General features: G+C 46.3%; 1 non-coding gene across 1 annotated transcript; it reads left to right on the forward strand.

The window, feature by feature from the left end:
* Positions 1 to 14581: 14581 nt before the first annotated feature.
* On the forward strand, positions 14582 to 14699 carry LOC123944955. The gene has a single exon (XR_006818880.1). It is a non-coding gene; the product is annotated as a 5S ribosomal RNA (ribosomal RNA).
* Positions 14700 to 15428: the final 729 nt, after the last annotated feature.

The raw sequence follows: 15428 nt of genomic DNA on the forward strand, positions 1-15428 counted from the left end.
CTCTCCATCCATTTTAAATGTCAGTCTTGCTGGATAGAGTATTCTTGGTTGCATGTTCTTCTCATTTAGTACTCTGAATATATTTTGCCAGCCCTTTCTGGCTTGCCAGGTCTCTGTGGAAAGGTCTGACGTTATTCTAATGGGCTTTCCTCTGTATGTAAGGAGCTTTTTTGTCGTAGCTGCTTTTAAGAGGGTCTGTCGTGAAACATAATTCCTCATTTTAAGTATAAGGTGTCGTGAGGACTTTTGAGAATCTAAAATATTGGGAGGAAATCTCTCTGCGTCTAGTACATGAACATTGTTTCCATTCGTGAGATTGGGAAAATTTTCATAGACAACTTCTTCCACTATATCTTCTAGACTTCTTTCTTTTTCCTCCCCTTCAGCGATTCCAATAATTCTGACGTTGGAACGTTTCATGGCATCATTTATTTCCGTGATTCTGTTTTCGTGGCTTCTGAGCTGTTTGTTCCAGGCTTCCTCCTGATCCTTTCTCTCTATCTGTTTGTCCCCCAGATCACTAATTCTATCTTCTGTCTCAGTTACCCTAGCTTTTAGAGAATTTAGATTAGATTGGAACTCATTGAGAGAATTTTGAACATCATCCCTGGTGGCTTTCAGTTCTGCCCTAACATTGTGAACATCATCCCTGGTGGCTTTCAGTTCTGCCCTAAGCAATTCCATTTGGTCATCCATGGCTTTCTCCAACCTAGCTATTGCCTGGATAATTGTTAGTCTGAATTCCTTTTCTGACATATTGTCTATGTCGATAGCCATTAGCTCTGTTGCAGAAGGCCCATCCTCTGTATTTTTCTTCTGTTGGGTATTCCTCCTCCTAGTCATTTTGGAAAGAGATGACTGAACAGATGCAGCTGGACTTATCGATTGTGGTGCAGTCAATGAGCACCCTGGAATGCTTCTGTGCAATTAGGATTCCCCACCCAAATGAGAGAAAAAAGAAAAGAAAAAGAAATAGAGAAGAAGAGAGAAAAAGAAGGGAAAAGAAAAAAGGAAAAAAGAGAGAGAGAGAGAGAGATAGGAATAAAAGGGAAGATAAAAGAGAAGGCTTAGCCCAAATGGGCCACAAGGTAAGATTTGTGAAGTATACAAAGAAAAACAGACAAACAAAGGACTGATAAAAGTATATGACAAGAGAAGAAATATATATATATAAGCAAAAAAAAAAAAAAAAAGGGAAGAACCTCATCAGAAAGAACCCCAAGTATAAGATTTATATATTATCAGGACAAACACAAATTCACAGAAACACTGACAGAAGGAAAACTTGGGAGAGTGGTTATAAATTCTCAGCGTGGGTGAGGAAGGTTATTTTGATTCCTCCTGAATGTATCTTGATGTTTTTGTTAAGGGACTCAACTTTCCTAAGTTACAGGGGGATTAGAACCTGGTTTGCCTATAGGGGTAGCATTGATTGGGGAAAGGGGATTACTTTGAAGTTTAACTCTATATGTATAGTAGAAAATAAAAATTAAAAAAGAATAAACTAGACTAAACTAAGTTAAAATTAAAAAAGAATTAAAAAAATAGAAAAGCAAAAGAAAAACACGGGTGTATGTATCAGAAATTTCAGGTTAGAAGGTTATTAAAGAACTTGATATACTGGATCTCAGTGTGGTGGTAAAGAGGTTAAAAAATTATCTGTATGTATAAAAAAAAAGAACCAGAATATTGGTAAAGAGTTAAAAATAAAAGTTGTATTTATGAATAGTGGTGGTTGTTCTCTTGTAGTCTTTTTTTTTTTTTCTTCCTTCCTGGTTGGTTTTCTGGGGGAGGGGCCTGCCACGTGGGTTTTCAGACAATGATGTTCCCTGAGTTAGGTCCTCCCGCTCCCCTCAAGGGGGTGGGCTCTGAGGAAACTGTTTTTTTTTTCAGGCTTTTGTTCTCTGGGGGTTTTTATGTTCTTTCATCTGCTTTCTCTCGCCTTGACAGCTTTTGATGGTTTTTGGAGGTTTAGAGGAGAGCAAACTGCACCCCGACCTCCCTCTCAGAGAGAAGCCTCAGAATATTCTGCAAGAGCTGCTGGCAGAGTTGGTTCTGATTCACTGTCCCTGGAGATGCAGGAGCTCCTCGTTTTACCCAAAACCAGGGCAGCGGTGGCTGTTTGGGCAGCTCCAGACCGCCAGAGAGGTTCCGAGCAGAGATCGCACACTGAGATTTTCCCACTGTCCGGGGCTGGGAATGTCTGGTTTTTCCAGATGCCAGAGCTCCAGGCTAGGGCCTATGAGCACCTATCCCAAGGGAGGGTGTGGGACGCGGGCGTTTCAGGCCAGGCTCCCAGCCCCTCACAGGATCCAGACCCCACTCGTTCTCAGGCGCGCTGGCGTTCAGGCACACTGGCGGCTCAGGGACGGAGACCTGATTTCTCCGCCATACTCTCTCTGGCTCAGCACCAGGGGAGGCTGTCCTGGGTCCGGGGACTTAGGTCCCTGACCCTAACCGCCCAGGTTCCCACTCTTTCCCACCGCGATTCTTTGCTCTTTGTTTTTTGAGTGCTTTCAACCAGACCCCAAGTTATTGCTGGTCCCCAGATGCAGGGCACTCTCGTATTCGGGTATTACTTTCCAATCAGTCACCTCGGGTGGCTCCCTCCCCCTTTTGTTTATCTTCCGATATCAGTCCGATGCTCCCAGTCTGCTTTACCTGCCACTGGCATCTTCTGCTCCTGTAGAGATCCAGACGTGTATAATTCTGATCTCAGGATGATTTCATGGGTGGTCAGAGCTCTTTGGTAGGTAATCAGCTCACTTTAGGGTACAGGTTGAAATGGTGCCTCCTCCTACTTCCCCACCATCTTGACTCCCCCCCATATACTTTTCTGGAATCCCAATTATTCTAATGTTGTTTTGTCTTACATTTTCATTTATCTCTCAAATTCTCCCCTTGTGGTCCTGTATTTACTTGTCTCTCTTTTGCTCAGCTTCTTTATTCTCTGTCATTTAGTCTCCTATATCACTAGTTCTCTCTTCTGCCTCATTTATCCTAGCATTCAGGGCCTCCATTTTTGATTGCACCTCATTAATAGCTTTTTCAATTTCAACTTGGTTAAATTTTAGTTCTTTTATTTCTCCAGAAGGCTTTTATTTCTCTGGAGAGGGTTTCTCTAATATCTTCCATGCCTTTTTGGAGCCCGGCTAGAATCTTGAGAATCATCATTCTGAACTCTAGATCTGACATATTACCAATATCCATATTGATTAGGTCCCTAGCCTTTGGTACTGCCTCTTTTTCTTTCTTTTTTTTTTTGTGGTAAGTTTTACTGCCTTGTCATTTTGTTCAGATAAGAATATATGAAGGATCAAATAAAATACTAAAAGTGTGGCAACGACCCCAGGAAAATGTGCTTTAACTAAATCAGAAGAGACCCCAAATCATTGGGGGGAGAAAGCAGGTAAAAAGGAGTTCAGAAAAAAAAAATTAAAAATAAACAAATAAAGATATATATGTGTGTGTGTGTATATATATATATATATATATATATATATATGAGAATTGGAATAAAATAAAATAAAAATTGGTATTCCCACTTATGCTTTAGAGCATCTATTTAACTCTTTTAAGGGAGATCCTAATTTAAACAGCCCTAGGACCCTACCAAAAGAGGCCTTAAAAGAATTACAATTTGTGGGGCGCCTGGGTGGCTCAGTGGGTTGAGCCGCTGCCTTCAGCTCGGGTCATGATCTCAGGGTCCTGGGATCGAGTCCCGCATCAGACTCTCTGCTCAGCGGGGAGCCTGCTTCCCTCTCTCTCTCTCTCTCTCTCTCTGCCTACCTCTCTGCCTAGTTGTGATTTCTCTCTGTCAAATAAAAAAAAAAGAATTACAATTTGTTGGGGCGCCTGGGTGGCTCAGTGGGTTGAGCCACTGCCTTCGGCTCGGGTCATGATCTCAGGGTCCTGGGATCGAGTCCCGCATCGGACTCTCTGCTCAGCGGGGAGCCTGCTTCCCTCTCTCTCTCTCTCTCTGCCTGCCTCTCTGCCTAGTTGTGATTTCTCTCTGTCAAATAAAAAAAAAAGAATTACAATTTGTTGGGGTGCCTGGGTGGCTCAGTGGGTTAAAGCCTCTGCCTTTGGCTTGGGCCATGATCCCAGGGTCCTGGGATCAAACCCCACATCTTGCTCTCTGCTCAGCAGGGAACTTGCTTCCTCCTCTCTCTCTATCTGCCTCTCTGCCTTCTTGTGATCTCTATCTGTCAAATAAATAAATAAAATCTTAAAAAAAGAATTACAGTTTGTTGAAAACCAGATTCAATCAATGCAAATGGATAGAGTCCAACCTAAGATACCATTAGATCTTCTTATTTTTCATACCCCACATACCCCCCACTAGATTAATTATTCAAAAAAAAACTAATCATAGAATAAAATTTTCTTCCAAATAATACAGTTAAAACACTCACTACCTATATAGACCATATTAACCTATTATTCAATTAGGAAGAAAAAGAACTCACCAAATACAAGGATATGATCCACAAGTTATTGTTCTGCCTTTAAATAAAACACAAATTGAAACAGCATTCCAAAATAATTTAAATTGGCAAATTGCCCTTAGTGGCTTTACTGGAAATACTTCTCATTATCCCTCTTTACATGTTGTTTCCTTTTAAAACATACTGCTTTTATCCTTCCTAAAATTACTTCTATAAATCCAGTAACAGATGCCCCTACTTACTTTTCTGATGGCTCTGTAAAAGGCAAAGCCTGTTATTATGATCCTACCTTGAAGGTCATATCTACTACTGGTCTCTCAGCACAGAAATCAGAATTACTGGTGGTTATTACATTGTTTCCAGGTGTTTCTTCTGCAGTTAATCTGTTATCTGATTCTTTATATACAGTATATGTTTTACAACATATCACAACTGCTATTATTCCTACATCTGATGTCTCCCTCCACTCATTATTTCATCACTTACAATCATTCATTCATCAACATTCTGTCCCTTTATATGCTATTCATATCCAAATTCACACCAGCCTTCCTGGGCCATTAACCAAAGGTAATAAAATAGCCAATTCTCTTGTTTTCTCAGCTTTTCAGGAAGCTTTCAGTTTTTACTCTCTTACACAAGTAAACCAAAAAGGACTCCAACACAAATTCCCTGTCACTATGAAACAAGCAAATTCTATTGTTCACTCCTACCCTTCTTGTGCTGCCATCAATCTGCCTACACAGCCAATGGGCATCGACCCACGAGGCATAACAGTCAATGAAATATGGCAGATGGATGTTACTCACATCCCTTCATTTGGAAAACAATCTTTTGTTCATGTTACTATAGATACACATTCTTGCTTCATATGGGCTACAACTCAAACAGCAGAAATTTCTACACGTTATCAGACATCTCCACTTTGCCTTTGCAGTCATGAGAATACCCAAATCTATAAAAACTAACAATGTACCTGCTTATGTTTCCAATAAGCTACAATTCTTCTTTATTTTATGAAATATTAAACATTCCACTGGCAACCCATATAATCCTCAAAGAAAAGGAATTGTAGAGCGGGCTAATCAAATATTAAAATTACAGTTTCATAAACAAGGTCCTCCTCAGGAAATATTAGCACAACTTTTATTCACTCTTAATTTTTTGAATCGTGATGATAAAAACACTACAGCAAGAGAAAGACATTTTAGTAAACAGAAACAAGACAAAATATATCTTCCAATCTGGTGGAAAAATACTGCTTCTAAGCAATGGCTCCCTGGTAACTTAGTTACCTGGAGAAAAGGATATGCTTCTGTAGTACCTGATGAGGCCTTTGAGCTCATATGGCTGCCATCTGATTTCATAAAGGTTCATCATGAACAAAAGGAAAAGATTCAGATTTGAACCGGTCCCACTGATCATCAGCTTCGATGGTCTCATATTAAAGAGCACCCAAATCACGATGCCTGGGACTGAGCAAAGATTCCAACTTGGGGCCAGATAAAGAAGCTGACCAAGAAAGAAGAGGAAGTTCTGGAGAATGAGCAGCATGCTTTCACCCCTAACAACATGACGGTAACTATGATGGCAGTCATCATGGTAGCCGTTAAGTCTTCCTGGATATTATGTACAAATAGATAGCTTTACTTATTGGGTTTGTATACCCAATCCTCCCCTGCTCCATCCAGTAGAGTGGGGAGAAGATATAATACCAATTTATTTGAATGCCTCAAAATGGGTACCTGGAATTTTGGATCCTAGATTTTTACTATTGTCCCAAGAGGAGGGCACAAACATTAATCTTACCTTAGGATATCAAAATTGACCAATACACATCAGAAATCATTCCAGTTGTCTTATCTCTGATGATCAAAGATGGTTGGTGGACTTTCCTAATAATAATTTCCTAATATTCCCTAATAATAATTATCTGACTAAAGTTCAGTTACATTTACTCTCCACTAAAGGATTCCTAGCCAACGAATATCTGAGTCCTAGCTATAGCACAGCAGCACACCCTATTCCTGAATGCAAACTGACACAAATGTGGTCTGATGAGGGAATTCACCCTTTATGGAAAGATTGTTGAGCTTCTCACCTCAGTATCATTATTAATGATTCCTACAGAATTGTATGGGACTGTTCCCCTAAAGGGATGGCGTCACCAATTGCACTGGGAGACCCTGCTCCACTCACTGAAATTTAAAATGGCAAGTTTTTTATTATCTCATTATACCATAAACCTTAACATCAGGAGATGTGTCTCTGGCCTGGCATGGGCAAGGACTTTAAGCTCCATCCCCTTTTGTTAATTATCGTAAAAGACAAAAGAATTTATGGAAGGTCACCACGCTTTAAATCACATAAGAGTTTGGAATAGCTCTTACATTTATCAGTCTGATAACAATGCCTTCTCCTTTTTTCCTCATGAAAGAAGAATGGGTAAGAGCATGTGTTAGAGATCCCTATGCTTTTGTTATTGGAAAAATGACTTTTAATCATAACAATAGAGAAATAAACTATCCCAGATGTAAAATGTTCACCTGTGTAGATGAGAATGTTTATACAGATAATTCTATCATTCTCATAGGTAGAAGAAGAAGAGGCATCTGCTTACTGGTGAAACACCACCGCGTTTGGGAAAGCTCTCCAAACATGCATGTACTTTTAATAGTTTTGAAGGACTGGGTCCATAGAACAAAAAGATTTCTTGGGTTACTTATAACAGCTATTTTAGGAATTATAGCCATTACTGCTACAGTTACCGCTGCAGGAATAGCCTTGCATCAAACTGTATAAACCATACAATTTGTACAATAGTGACATGAGAATGCTAGCAAAGCTTAGAATCAACAAATAATCATAGATCAAAAATTAGATGAAAGAGTGTCTCATTTAGAAGCAGCCATGATATATACAGGAGATGATCTTCAAAATATAAAGCTTAGGCCTCACATTTTATGTGACTGTAATGTTTCTTCCCTCTGTGTTACTCCCCATGCCTATAATGAATCAGAAATATCTTGGAGCAAAATTCGCCATCGTATGACCAATCACTATGGTGATAATCTAACTTTAGATATTAAATGACCTCAAGATACTAATCAAGGCATTACTCACTCGTCATTACAATCAGTTCTAGGAGTGATTTTTGCACAAAGGATTAACAATATTCTGTCTAATTTAAACCCTTTTACTTGGACCAAACAAACTGCTCTTGGTCTTATAGGTGGAATGATTATTCTTTTTATTGCTATAATCTTTTTATGCTTAGCCCTCAGATGCATGCAAAAATCCCTCCAATGACTGATGGATCAAGAAGTTGCAAAATCGACTTCCCTACTTCTGCACAAACCAAAAGGGGGAAATGTAACTGTCCCTCAGAACAATGTTCTACTTAAAATATAACCTATGAGAAATTCTACTAGTTATCATCATGTTTAGATATAGCCTTCAGAAAAACACCTACTGGCAACAGGCCTCTGGGGGAGAGGACAATATATGTCCTTGAAGCCGAGCAGCTGGGGATGCCCGGATCACTCAGGGCAGAACGCTGCCTGCTTCATTTTTCCGTTTTCTCCCCTGACCCCCCAGAGCACCTATGGCTAATCAGGTAAGTCCTTTGAATGTGCTTGCTCAACTGTAAACTTTATACTGCCTGACCAGACATATTTTGCCTTCCTTCTTGTTTATCTATGAGGCATATGATTAATGTTTAGCCTTCTTAGTTTTCTTTGTTGATTACTGTCTATATCTAATAAAAACGGGACTGGGGAGTTATTCGGGACAACAAACTTTTCTACTGTTGTCCCCTACTCCCTTTCTCTTGTAGCTGACTTGTTTGTGCCTCATTCTTCTCCCATATGCTGTCAGGAAGCGGCAGCTACCAGGAGGGCTGACATCCTCCATTCCCATGGGAATGAGTACATCTGGCAAGAGGTTGAACTTTGTTTCCCTGTGCTACAGCAACATGGCCAGTTGCCTCTCAAAACCTCTGGCCCAGCCTACACACAAACATCTGATGCTGGCCTATTAAAACCCCCTATGCCTCCCAATATGCATATACTCCTGAGCCAAACTGCAAGGAATCCTGTGGCCAAACATGAAGCACAGGCCCAGGGACTTGGCCAGACTCCCAGTTGAAGGTAAAGACTATTGTTCGGAAACAGCTGAAAGTAGAGACTACTGAATGGCCTCAAGGCTGAACCTACTAAGGATGGATGAATCAGTGCATGGGAATGGATACAGAGGACCAGAGTTCTTCAGTAGAGAAGAGAATGTGAGCATGTTGAAAATGAGGTGACTAGCAGCATTTGCTAGTGAGCTAACCAGATCAGGAATAAGAAACATCTGTGGGCTTGGGCCAAGGGAACATCCATTGGCTCCACCTGGGAGCCCTGTCAGCCTTAGCCTGAGGCCTCAATTCTTGCTGCTGAGATGGGGAGAGAGATAGAGAGAGTGAGAGAGAGAGAGAGAGAGAGAGAGAGAGAGAAAGAAAGCTTCTGGCCGTGGCCCTTTTCCCTGTCTTTCCCACCAGTAAATACAGGTGGGAGTGGCTCAGGGATAGCAGGAGTGCTTTGGGGGCGACTCTCAAGTGTGTTTCACTGAGACTTGGTGTAGTAGTAAACGCAAGGCCTCTTTCTGGGCAGGCCATGCCATGATGTGTTCTGTGCATGGGTGAACTATCTTCTCTTCATAATGAAGGCATGTCAATCAGCTGGGAAAGGGAGACAAGCTGGGTAGATTGGAGCAGGCTGACACCAGCCATCCAAGAACTAGGTAAGCTTGTGTGTATGTGTGTCTGTGTGTATGTGCATGTGGGCCTTTGTGTGTTGTTGTGTATGGCCGCGTATGAAGACAGCATTTCTTGAGTGTGATGTGAGTCTGGGAGGCATTCTGTGATCGGGTGGTATTAGGGAGGTATATGTAAGTTGTTGTATATATGGGTATAGCTGTGTGGGTAGAGGTGTGGTGTGTGTGTATGTGTGTGTGCAGTTCTTGAGTGGTGTGTAGGTATTTTGTGTTTTTTTTGTGTTATATGTGTGGTTTGTGTTGGAGATGTGTTTTGTAAGGTGTATGTTTGGTGTTTGTGTAGTGTGTATGGGGGGTATGTGTGGTGTGTGTGTATGATATACATGCGGTGTGCTTGTGGTGTATATGTTATGCATGGGTTATTTGTTTGCACTGCTCATAGTCTATGTTCAGTGTGGTTTTGTGTGGTATGTGTGGACTGAGTGTGTTGTATGGATGGTGTGTGTGTGGTGAGTGTGTCTGTGTGTCCTTCTATGTGGTTCATATGTGGTATGTTGGTGGGAGATGCATGGTGTGTGTGGTGTATTGTGCGTTGTGTATGGTGTGTGTATTGTGTATGTTTGACCTGCTTTTCTGTGGTTGAAGTGTTGTGAATTTCTCATATACATGTGGTGTGTGTTATGTGAAGTGTGTGTATGTCATATATGCCGGTATTTATGTTGCATATGTGGTGTGCATTATACTGTGTAAAGAATGTGTTTAGCAGTTCTCTGTGGTTTCTGTGTGTGCATTTGGCGTGTGTCTGGTGTGTGTGTGTGAGGCCAATATGTTGAGTTTCTGTGGTAAGTGTGTCGAGATGTGAGGCGTGGTGAGTGGTAGAGTTGTGGCAACACTATAGAGAAAGTCAGTTACCCAAAGAGGGCAACCATCTGGGAGACAAGCATTTTCAAAACAGTGTGTGAAAGCTTGAGGAATGTGTCATCAATGACATGGTGAGTGAAAAACATGTCTGTTGAGAAAGCACCTTTCAACTCAAACAACATTTAAAGAAACCATCCATCCACAAACATGTTTTTGCCAGAGGACAGAAGTGTATTCAAAAGTGTGTATGAAGCATAAGGAAAACTGAAATAACCTCAATAGGAAGCCAAAGTGTGTGCAGAAGGTTAAGTTCAACAAATACCAGATTTCACATAGAGGATAAGTAAATTGCCATAAATGTAACTCTAAGAAACAACAAAGGAGAGAAAAGGCATTTCAGCTAACATCTCTCCCAAAGGTGGAAACCTATTCAAAACTAGGAATGAAGGGACACAGGGACTGCCATGTACTAACCTGGGAGATTCCAGTCTGTTGGCAAAGCGTTATCCCATGAGAACCTTGCTTCATGAAGAGAGAAGCGATTTCAAATGTACTTGAAGAAGCCTAAGTAAAGTGCCATGTATTAACTCTAAGACACTTTCCTTTTGGTAAAGCAGTTTCCATGAATATCATTCATGTAGATGGAAGTCCTTGGCAATATTTCTGTGACAGCTCAGCAAAGAGACCTGTCTGGACTTATGAGAAGGATTCCTGTCATGAAACAATCCTTCTGCTATCACCTCACAGGCAGCTGTGAGTTCTAGCTGAAGTCTGTGCTGCAGCACATGGTAAGTAACATATACTGGACTCTGAGGAACCAGTTCATGTTGAATGGATCTTTCAAGGCATGTCTCCCATCATGAAGACAGATCTCATTTCCAAACTAAGCTGTGAAGCCAGAAAGTATGCCGGGTGCATAAGGCTAAGAAGCAACACGGTTTTGTAAACTGTTAGAAAAAACAGGGGTGGGGCGCCTGGGTGGCTCAGTGGATTAAGCCGCTGCCTTTGGCTCAGGTCATGATCTCAGGGTCCTGGGATCGGGCCCCACATCGGGCTCTCTGCTCCGTGGGGAGCCTGCTTCCTCCTCTCTCTCTGCCTGCCTCTCTGCCTACTTGTGATCTCTCTCTCTGTCAAATAAATAAATAAAATCTTTAAAAAAAAAGGAAAGAAAAAACAGGGGTGCCTGGGTGGCTCAGTGGATTAAGCCACTGCCTTCGGCTCAGGTCATGATCTCAGGATCCTGGGATCGAGCCCCACATCGGGCTCTCTGCTCCGCAGGTGAGCCTGTTTCCTCCTCTCTCTCTGCCTGCCTCTCTGCCTACTTGTGATCTCTCTCTCTGTCAAATAAATAAAAAATAAAATCTTAAAAAAAAAGAAAAAAGAAAAAACAGCATTGATCAGGAAGACAGAGCATTTTCAAAAGAGTGTGTGAAAGCTTGAGGAACATGTCATGTACATCACTGTGAGTGAGTAAAAAGTCTGTTGGGAAAGCACCTTTCACCTCAAAAAATATTGTATACCAACCACACATCCACAAACATAGTCTTGAAAGAAGACAGAGTGTGTTTAAAACTGGGTATGAAGCATAAGGAAAACAGATACAATCTCACCTAGGAAGCTGGTTCTGAGTGTGCGAAGACCACTTCAGAAATTTCCCACTCTCAGCCTGACCATAGCTGTTGGCCTTGACCCTGTCTGGGTAGGTGAGAGGAAAGTGGCATGGTGGATACATATCTCATGGAAACATGCAGAAGTGAGGCACACCTTTAGGCTAACATACTCCAGGCTCCCTCAGCAGAGATGCCTTCTAAAAAGGGTGTATGGAAGCACAAGGCAAATGCAACCGGCTTACCTCGTGCAATCCCAGGATTCATACATGCCAAACCTGGTCCATAAAGAGAGATATTTCTAACACCAGGAAGAACAGAGTAGAAAGCTGGAATATCTCAGCTACAAAAAGGAGCAATGGAGGGGAGCACCATCAGATCCTGATTGGCCCAGAGGGCAGAAGCGATTTCATAGACATCAGGAAGGACACACATATGCTGAGGGGTGAAGCACAAACCTGAGAAACACGACGGTGCCCCAGGCACCAGAGACCTGACAGAGTCTTCAGGCAGAGAGTATCGTATGCACACAGACTCCTTGAAGTCATGGGAGTGTGCAGCCCTGAACTCTGAGGAACAGCTCCACGCAGAAAAACCTCTGCACGCAAACATGTCAGTGGAGGGTGAAGAGTCGCCGAGCCCGGGAAACAGCTTGTGGGCCATCGGGAGGGTGACGGGCCTTCATGGCTGGCCTCCCTCAGGTGATGGCCTTGGGCCCTGAGGGGGAAAGAAGCTGCCCAGGAAAGTGTAGGAACACTTGTGAGAAAAGGCCAACGGCCTCCTTGTGCGGAAAGTCATTGGTGAGGAAGCTGACTACAGGTACCATCACATGCTGGCCAAACGGGGAAGGAGTTTTCTCACACCACTGCATGGAAGCCCCAGCAGAGTGCTCTGCCCTCAAATCTGAGAAACAAGGCTGAAGCCCAGAAGCCATTTGCAATAATCAGTCGAACTTCTCTGAAGAGACCAAGAGGAGCCGCTCCTGTGGGGCAGCGGGCAGCCTAAGGAGGGGGCAGTGCGCTTATGTCCCGGGAACTCCGAGAAGGCCAGCGCTAACACGCACTACACAGCAGCAAGGCATGCTATCGGAACACGGGCTGCGGCCCTCTCCCCAGCTGCTACACGAACCAGGAGCCCCGGCAGAAGGACCCATAGCAGAACAGAGATTCCGCTTCTGAGGGCGCAAATACCACTGTGAAATCTCCCACTTTCAGTCGGCCCTGCTTATGCTGGAGACAGGTAGAGGAGAGCGGAACCAGAGCTCGGTAACTCCCAGAGGGCACGCAGGAGCAAGGCGAGCCTTCAGGCTAACATCGCACAGGTGCCCTGAGCAGGGAGGCCTTCCGACATTGGGCGGGGGAAGCAGAGGGCAAGGGCCACTGGCTTCCCTTGGAGAACAGTGCTGGGTACAAAGCCCATCCTGCTCTGCGGAGACTGAAGCACTTCTAACCGCAGGAAACCCAGGCGAAAGAGGGAGTATCCCGCCGCAAGAAGGAGCAACGGGCCAGGTGGGGAGCCCGGTCGTCTCCGCTTTGCGTGGGCATCCAGAAGCCTAGTGGCAGACACTGCTCGCTCCACCGAGAGGCTGGCAGGCCCTAGCGCCATGATGAGGGACCCGATTCTGCCCCAGGCACCAGAGGCCTGACAGGCAGAGAGTACCCTGTGCTCACATCCTCCAGGAAATCGCGGGAGGGAGCAGGCATTTTACTCGCAGGAGCAGCTCTCTCTGTGAATCCAAGGAGAGCACGTCCTTGGAGGGCCAAGCGTCGCTGTGCCCCAAACAACTGCCAGCCGTCGGGAGGGTGACGGGGCTTTACTGCCTGCTTCCTTCAGCTGACTGCCTTGTACTCCGGGTAGGAAAGCAGCTGCCCAGGAACGTGAAGGAACGCTTGCGAGAAAAGGCCAGCCACCACCCTGTGCGAAAAGGCATCGGAGAGGAGGCCGGCAACGGGAACACTCACACGCTGGCCTAACTGGAAAGGAGGCTTGCTCACACCACTGCCTTCAAGCCCCAGGACAGCGCTCTGCCCTTGCCCCTGAGCAACAAGGCCGAAGCCCAGATGCCCTTTCAGCCCATGGATCGCAAGTCCCTGAGGAGAGCAAGAGAAGCCGCTCATGTGGGGCAGGGGCATTCTAAGGAGTGAGCCCTGCGCCGAGGCATGGGAATCTCTGAGAAGGCCTGCTGCTCACAAGCCCAACATAGCCTCCAGGCATGCCGCCGGCAAACGGCGGCTGTCCTCTCCCCAGCTGCTACACAAACCAGGAGCCCGGGCAGCAGGACTCCCAGCAGACACAGACTCTGCTTCTGAGGGCGCAAAGACCGCGGTGAAATCTCCTGCTTCCTCCACTTGTCCGGAGCTGTCAGCCCAACCTCTGCCGCAGCCGGGGAGAGGAGCGCTGGCCAGGAGCTCCATAGCTTGCAGAGCGCATGCAGGAGCGAGGTCCTCCTTCAGGCTAACAATGCCCAGGCTTCACGGGCAGGGAGGCCTTCTGACATGGGTGGGGAAGGGCAGGCAAGAGCCACTGGCTTCCCTGCGGAGCGGAGCGGAGGAGAGAACAGCAAAGAGTAGGGAAGGCCAGGTGGCCGGCTGTGCCAGGCCTAGGGCCGGGGACGGGCGCCTGGGGGCGCTGAGTACACCACGCATGCACTCCGACCCACCCCCATGCCATCTGGGGAGCCACACGGCGCCAGCGCCGGGGCTGGGGAGTCCCGGAATGGGAGGGTGCCCCTACATTGGTGACACCAGGGTGCCGCAGGCTTCTGGAACCCTGGCCGCGTGGGGGTCGGGGGTGGGCAGGAGACCGGCGCCAGGCCCAGGCCCAGGGCAGGCGGAGGGAGGATCCGCGGCGCCCACGGGAACCAGGGAAGCGGTCAGCAGTCTCTTATGGTGCAGAGCTGCAGCAGCAGGCGTCTATGGCCATACCACCCTGAACGCGCCCGATCCCTCTGATCTCGGAAGCTAAGCAGGGTCGGGCCTGGTTAGTACTTGGATGGGAGATGGCCTGGGAATACCGGGTGCTGTAGGCTTTTTCTTCTTGGGCCTCCTTCCCTGGCCCTTGGCCGTCAACGCCGGGCGCCCTGCCCAAGTTGGCTGCCTCCAAACAGTCCCCGAACGCCTCAGCCCCTGACCCCGGTCCCCTCACCACCCTGACCCCTGACCGCTGGCTACCCCAGACCCAGCACCGCGGGCCCCTGCCCCAAAAGGGCGGCCAGCTGCACGGGCAGGCGGCCACAACGCAGCATTTCCACCTCTACACCACAAGGCCCACCCGTGCCTCAGCCGGGATTTGGGGGCTGCTGGCAGGGCGAGGCAATGTTGGAAGGGGCTCAGGGGCCGGAGGCATGGTAAGGGGTGATGACCAGGGTGAGGACTTCGGCTGTGCAAGCGGGGAGGGGCGTGGGGGCCGGGCTGTGGGAGGAGGGCAGGGGGTATGGGGCAGGAAGCCGGAGGGAGAGCGGGCCTCAACCCCGGGCTCGAGCTCCTTCCACGGGCAGGAGCTTCCGAGGCCCTAAATCCCACCCTGGGCCCGGGCCCTGGTCCCTGTTTCACCTGGCCAGGCCTTTGGGCTGCCCCCAGCTCCCAAGCCAATCGGCAGCCGCCCCTTCACCCTCTCGCCCCGTGCCCCCGGAGACCTGGGCTCCCCCACCCATCCCCCACACGCCTCCCCCCCCCACCCCCGCTTGCCACCACCACTTCTCTCCTCTGGGCCTGGGCTCCACTTAGCCCAGAAGGGTACTGGGAGCCTGCTTCCCCCT

This window comes from Meles meles, chromosome 6 (assembly GCF_922984935.1).
Source record: "Meles meles chromosome 6, mMelMel3.1 paternal haplotype, whole genome shotgun sequence".
NCBI classification, from domain to species: Eukaryota; Metazoa; Chordata; class Mammalia; order Carnivora; family Mustelidae; genus Meles; species Meles meles.